The sequence below is a fragment of the Triticum urartu genome, chromosome 2A (genome assembly GCF_056163025.1).
Source record: "Triticum urartu cultivar PI428250 chromosome 2A, HENAU_Tu73, whole genome shotgun sequence".
Taxonomy (NCBI): domain Eukaryota; kingdom Viridiplantae; phylum Streptophyta; class Magnoliopsida; order Poales; family Poaceae; genus Triticum; species Triticum urartu.
The window spans coordinates 670,480,916-670,486,949 of NC_141874.1; the positions used below are offsets into that span (position 1 = coordinate 670,480,916).

General features: G+C 50.3%; 1 pseudogene across 1 annotated transcript; it reads right to left on the reverse strand.

The window, feature by feature from the left end:
• Nucleotides 1–2,967: 2,967 nt before the first annotated feature.
• Nucleotides 2,968–4,936, reverse strand: LOC125539616 (large ribosomal subunit protein uL11x pseudogene; annotated as a pseudogene). The gene is made up of 2 exons (XR_015617311.1): nucleotides 4,346–4,936; nucleotides 2,968–3,200 (listed from the first exon to the last, which is right to left on the reverse strand). The product of XR_015617311.1 is annotated as a large ribosomal subunit protein uL11x pseudogene (transcript).
• Nucleotides 4,937–6,034: the final 1,098 nt, after the last annotated feature.

Genomic DNA, 6,034 nt, shown 5'->3' on the forward strand with positions numbered 1-6,034 from the left:
GGATTAATACTCTAGTGGACCTGGGCCAGATCATATATGTGTGCATTTAATCGCGAGAAAAAACTCCCACACCCCGGTTGCAATGCACGGGTCCTTTTGCTAGTTATCCTAAAAAAAATTGGATGCCAAGTTGAGACAACATGATACAGGTCCCTTGACGGACTAATACTCTAGTGGACCTGGGCCAGATCATATACGTGTGCATTTAATCGTGAGAAAAAACTCCCACACCCCGGTTGCAATGCACGGGTCCTTTTGCTAGTTATCCTAAAAAAAATTAGATGCCAAGTTGAGACAACATGATACAGGTCCCTTGACGGACTAATACTCTAGTGGACCTGGGCCAGATCATATACGTGTGCATTTAATCGCGAGAAAAAACTCCCACACCCCGGGCCGTGGCTTTGGGTGCGGGCGACTAAAACGATTCCGAGTTGACTGACCCAAAATTAATTTTCAGTCGACTGTCTAATACTCCCTCCGGTCCTTTTTATTCTGCATATAAGAATTGTCTGAAATCAAACTTCATACAATTTAATCATATATATGAAAAAATATCAACACCTATCATGCTAAAGTTATAGAATATGAAATTTTAAGTCATAAAGCATCTACTGATATTGACTTCACAACGTGAATGTTGACATTTTTTTCTATAAAGTTAGTTAAATTTTATGAGACTTGACTTCAGACAAATTTTATATACGAACTAAAAAGGACCGGAGGGAGCAATAGCGAAACTTTGGTCCGCCCAGCCCAGGCCGCGCGCAACGCCCTGTTCTTCTGATATTCAAAGATTTGACCTGTTCTTATGATATTCAAAGATTTTTATGTTGTCCTCGAAGATTTTTATGTTGCGAGGATACGTAGGTGGATTTTTATGTTGCGAGGATACGTAGGTGGTAGGACTAGTACTACGAGTTAACAATGCTTTAATGCACACCTTGCCGCACCAAATTAATGGCAATAAGCAGGGGTGAGATGAGGATGGACGTCGAGGTGTTGATTCTGAAGAAGGGCGAGCTAGAGCACGGACACGGGAGCACACCGCCCCAACCACGACGAAATGTGCCGGACTCTGGCGAGGGCAGCAGGTGGGCAAGCTGAAACTTCCTTCGCTGGTGGATAGAGTGTGCTCCAAAGGACTGCAAACCAAGGGAGGTCAGATTTGATGACCATGATGATAAAATCCCACATGGCTCATACTCCACAAGATAGTGGTTAGAGTTGCTCCTATATGGCTGAGATAGCTCCCTTCGCTCATGATAGGAGCAACTCTAGCAGATGATAGGTGAATGCGCTATCTTCAGCTTCTAGGAAGCAAAGAGCCCTCCCGGAAGCTCAGAACTGCATCATTCACAACACCATTGGCATACACAGAGCAAAAAAAAGGCCCTCGCGTCGCTCCCTCCCCAGGGGCGACACGGGCGGCGACCAAATCGCCAAGGCCTCCGGCCACCACACCCAATCCCACCCCTCGCCATCGTCGGCGCCTCCTGCGGGCAAAGCTCTCATGGAGCAGGCGACGGCGGGGCTCCTTTTCTCGCGGCGGGCGGCTCCTCTCACGAGCGGGGGATCTCTGAGCGGGGCGACGTCGGGCGGAGGGCGGCGGCCGGAGCGGCGTCGTGCCTCTTGCGGGCGGCGAGTGGGGCGCCGGGGCGGCGGCCTCGGTCCGGGCTCCTGATGTGGCCGGGGTGTGGACGGCGCGCGCTCGCGCAGCGGCGGCTCGGATCCGGCTGTGCGCGTGGGGCGCGGTGACTGGCCGGGCGCGGTGGTTGCAGGCGTGCGTCGGGCGCGGTGACCAGCTGGCGTGGCGGGTGTGCTCCTCTGGAGTGCGAGGCGTGCTGCGGAGGGAGATCCTGCTCGTCTTCTCTGCTGCTTCGCCTGTGCAGCTCCGATTGGATCTGGTGCAAGGTGCATCGATCTGGGTGCTGCGCTTCGCGATGCGGCGTGGGTTGCTGCGGTGGAGGTGGCTACGGTGGTGCTGCGGTGGTGGACGGCGGCTTCGGCCAGGGGGTGGTGCGTGTCTGGTCGCGGTGGATCGTGGGATCCCGTGGCAAGAATGAGGTCGGCCTCAGCAGGTGGTGGCTGGTGGGTGGCGGTCGGTGGTGGTAGGTGGTCGGCGCATCTTCGGGAGAAATCTTTGCTCCGGTCTTCTTCGGAGCCGGCGACGACGGTGCCCGCGGGTGCCGTGATCTTTCTTGGAAGCGTCGCCGTGGAGGTGTGCTCCTTCTCCCCACGGCTTTGGCTTCGGAGGGAAACCTCAGATTCGCTGGGTCGGGCGATGGAGGCGTCTTCGCGTCTTTCTCCTCCTTGGGGGCATCGTCTCGGAGCCGACTACGACTGGGAGACTGGTGGATTGCGGCATCTTCGTCGTGGATGGCGGCATCTTCGCCGTGTAGTTTGCTGAGGCGGGGCGCCGGTTTCTGTTTGGCAACGATGATGTCGTCGAGAGGAGCTCGGGTCGCGGCGTGGACTTCGGTAGTCGGCTCTTCCCGGCGTGTCCGAGGTGCTTTGAGGGCACGGTCGGCGCAAGTCCTGCATATTTCCCTGGTGAGGCTCGTCGTCAAAGTCGGAGCTGTCGGCTGCTTGCGCGTGTGGCCATCTGGTGTCATGTGCCGTCGTGGCTTCTATGCGGCTGTTTGCGGGTTGGCTTCGCGGTTGGAGCTCAATGGTGAAGTCGGAGTCGCTCGTTCGAGGCAACCGGTGATGACGATGACGCTTGCGACTCCTCGACGAATGCTTTTCTTCTTTGCAGCTTTGTGTCCCATGTCGGTGGCCAAGTTGGCCGGTGGTGCCCATGTCACGTGGGTTGAGTTGTATCGGTTTTAGCTCGGTTTTCCGTTAATTAACCGTGCAATTCTCTTCTTCTTAATCAATGAAAATGGCAAATCTTTTGTCCCGTTTCAAAAAAAAAAAACACCATTGGCATCATTCAGTTAACTGAATCCCACACACCCAAGGAAATGACATGGAACAACAAACTTTCAACCCACTGAATGGTATAGATTAAGTTAACCCAAGTGCACAAACTACATTGCAAAGACCAAATATGCAGTAGTAACAATGAGGTCTCACAGGATTACTGCTAAAATATGACAAAAAGAGGAGGGATCACATCGTCTGGGAGGTACATAAGCAACATTTGCAACAGGGTATGACTTCCATATCATCAGATGATAATCACCTCGACATCAGGCCTGCAATGTAAAAACCATCAAACTGGTGAGATAGAGCTCATGACTGATTTCCAAGAAAGCAAGTGTCTAGGATCAAAAGCATACTTGCAAGCATCAGTTAAATTCATGTATCTATTCAAATAACCATTTTTGGTGGAGAGGACATGACTCAACCAACATTCAAATAGTGAGTAATCTGCAAGATAAAGTCTGTCTCTTGTGTGCTAGCGCAAAACAAAGATACATCCTCAAGAACAAGCACGTCAGTTACTCGCATACGATAGAATTTTGCAACAAATCATCAAAACATCAGCCCTATTTATCCTGCAATTCAGGAAATAAGGAACTACTGGGCTGGTAGATTTAGTAGTAACTTATCATTCAAACAATGTCACAAGAGTGCATATGATAGCTACTTTCACTACAGAAAAAAAATTTCAAAAGTTTGCATATATACGTCTATAAACAAAAGAGGAGCAGTGATTAACCAGCGCAAGCTAACAAAAAATCTTTGACTCACACGATTGAAAGAGAACTAATGAACTATTTAGAGATCAAAACACTACACAGAACATATCGCCCAGTCAATACCAGGATAGAAACTCATGTCTCTACAAGCAATTTCAACAGAGAAGAAAATAAATTTGCAATACATAATTTGCTTCGCCTAGCAGCACAACACTTGTATTGCTCTTCCACAACCCCATTTTCACGGTTTAGACCCCATTTCGCTCGCCGCTACTACGGGAACCGCTTGCTCTCTTTTCCTCGGGCTACTAAGATGTTTCAGTTCACCCTCGGGGGGACCATACCAGGGAATTCTACCGTACTCCGTGCAGCTATGGTTGTTGATCTTGCAGAGCCTACCCAAAGGTTCAGGCCGGATTGTAGGAAGTGGGTGATACGAAACAAACAGGTCCACATAGTAGTACACACAGCACTGTTGAATATTTTGCCCATTTTAACACACATACTCTGCAATTCAATTAAAAATTTAAGGGGAAACTGCTTGTAGCAGGTTGAATTTCCTACCCACATCGTCTGGAAACAAGGGCTACATCATATTTTACTGGTCACAACAAAATACCAGAATGGACTAATCTAAACCGTAATAATCCAACATTGCATAGCAACAGCAGTAATGCAAGAAAAGCTCTCGGTTATACCTTTAAGCGGAGGGGATCTCGACCTCGCCGTCGTCGATCTCCGTCTGCAGGTCCTTGGGGTCCTTCCCGTCGACGGTGCAGCCGACGCTGACGCAGGTGCCGAGGATCTCCTTGACAGTCCCGGCCATCTCCTTGGCCATGGACCTGGGCTTCATGATCTTGGCGATCTCGATGACGTCGTCGAGGCTGATGTTGCCGTTGTGCTTGATGTTCTTCACCTTCTTCCTGTCCCTCTCGGGCTCCTTGAGGGACTTGATGACGAGCGCCGCGGCCGAAGGGACGACGGAGACCTTGGCCTGACGGTTCTGGACGGTGAGCTTGACGGTGACGCGGAGGCCCTTCCAGTCCTTGGCCGTCTCCTTGGCGATGTCCTCACCGATCTTCTTGGGGGAGAGGCCGAGGGGCCCGATCTTGGGGGCGAGCGACGAAGCCGCGCCGACCTCGCCTCCGGTCACCCGGACGTAGACCTCCACCACCTGCGACGGGTCTAGCTTGGGCGGCATGGCTGCTGTTCGGTGGCGGGCGGCGGCGGCGGCGGCGGCAGGAGGGTTTGGGAGAGGCTTCGGAAGGGCAGTAGGGTTCGGCACGAAGAGTTATGCGAGCTTATATAGCACCTTCCTTGTGCTCGTGCTGTGTCATTCGGGTTGGGCTTTATGTGGCCCGCTATGAGGCCCATTTTGTGTCAGCTGAAATGAAATAGAAAACCCTTGTTTATATGTATAAAAATAAAATAAAAAATTATGTCCGGCATCCCTCGGTGCACTAGGAATCTAGAGGATTCGTGGGCTTGGAATTATGAGAAAAATGGTATTTTCACAGTTAGATCCGCATACCGGATGCTTGCAGATACCAAAAGGAGAAGAGAGGACTCGTTGGGAAACAATGCAACTAGATCAAATTATGAGGAAGATGCAAGGGAATGGACTTCTATATGGGCAGTGGAAGTACCAGGAAAAATAAGAAACTTTCTGTGGAGACTAGCGAGGTGCTCAATCCCGACGGAGGATGTTCGACATAGTAGAAACATGGCGGACAGTGACAAGTGCCAGTTGTGCGGCGCACAACTCATGGAGGCATTCACTTTTGGAGTGCTCATCGTCAAGATGTGTTTGCGCTTTAGCTGAAATGGAAATTGTTGATCTCTTTGAGTCTATGAGAGAACCAAATGCCGAGAGTTGGATTGTCGCGATGATCGATAGCTTGGAGCACAAAAAACTCGTAGAATTGGTCGTTACTCTTTGGGCGATTTGGACAGCGAGACGAAAGGCAATTCAAGAAGGGATTCTACAAAGCCCACATGCTACTCATTCTTTCGTGACTAGCTTCATCTTCGAGCTTGAAAATGTTCAATGTTCACAAAGAAGGGTTGCTCCCTTAGTACGACATGCAAATTCAGGCAATCGAGGATCAGTTTCTCGCTAGGGATGGACGGCATCGGGTGCTGGTCGGGTTAAAATACATGCTGACAGAGGCTTTTCCAGAAATGGAGAGCGAGGTGCAGCAACTGCAATGTACAGAAATAATGAAGGCGTATTTCTAGGATCTTTTGATATGGTTGTCGAAGGCATAACTGATGCAACAGTCTTAGAAGCCTGGGCATGTCGAGAAGCTCAAGCGCTTGCGCTTGATCTCATGGAAAATTGAATTGTTGTTGTAAGTGATTCGAAGACGGTGGTTTCAGATATTGAA